Below are 653 nucleotides of genomic sequence, written 5' to 3' on the forward strand. Positions count from 1 at the left end.
GAGTTAACCCACGTGGCTGTGGGGTTGCCTTCTTCCGCCTTCCCAGCTGTTGTAATGGTTCACACACCACCATCTTCCGCCTGTGCCGTCGTTACTATACGGTCTTTACTATTTACCCATAGCTGGGGCTATTTACCCATAGCTGGGACAGTGGTTGACGGGCATCAGGGCATTTCCACTCATGGGCCTGCATGTCACGTCTCTGGGGCCCACTGCTGCTCCGAGATCCCGTACAACTTAGCCTGGAACCGCAAGGGACCAGTTACCATGTGTGCCACGAAGAGGCGTGTACGAGATCTTGGCAGTGGAGAGGCTATGTACCGGCTGAGGAAACTTACACACTCGGCTCCTCTTTTCACCCCTGAAAAACAAAGGGCTATCCGGTGGCAGCAGCTGAAAGCAGAAAGTGATCATGCATGATGCTAGCTACAAGCACTACCACTCCAACACTGCTGCACTGACGCATCACACGCCCTGTGTGAAAGACACACACTAATAGAGCTACCAATCTCTGTGTAAAAATAACATCATGATGATGCCATCGCTCTAAAGTCATTTTTAACCCCCTGTAATTTGGCTCTGAATCTCAGCTGAAAATTGTCATTTTGACCCTCTTATACAAAAATATGGATTACTTAGTAAACATTCAATGG

Source organism: Sinocyclocheilus grahami, unplaced genomic scaffold (assembly GCF_001515645.1).
Source record: "Sinocyclocheilus grahami isolate Dianchi unplaced genomic scaffold, SAMN03320097.WGS_v1.1 scaffold1085.1, whole genome shotgun sequence".
In the NCBI taxonomy this organism is placed as follows: Eukaryota; Metazoa; Chordata; class Actinopteri; order Cypriniformes; family Cyprinidae; genus Sinocyclocheilus; species Sinocyclocheilus grahami.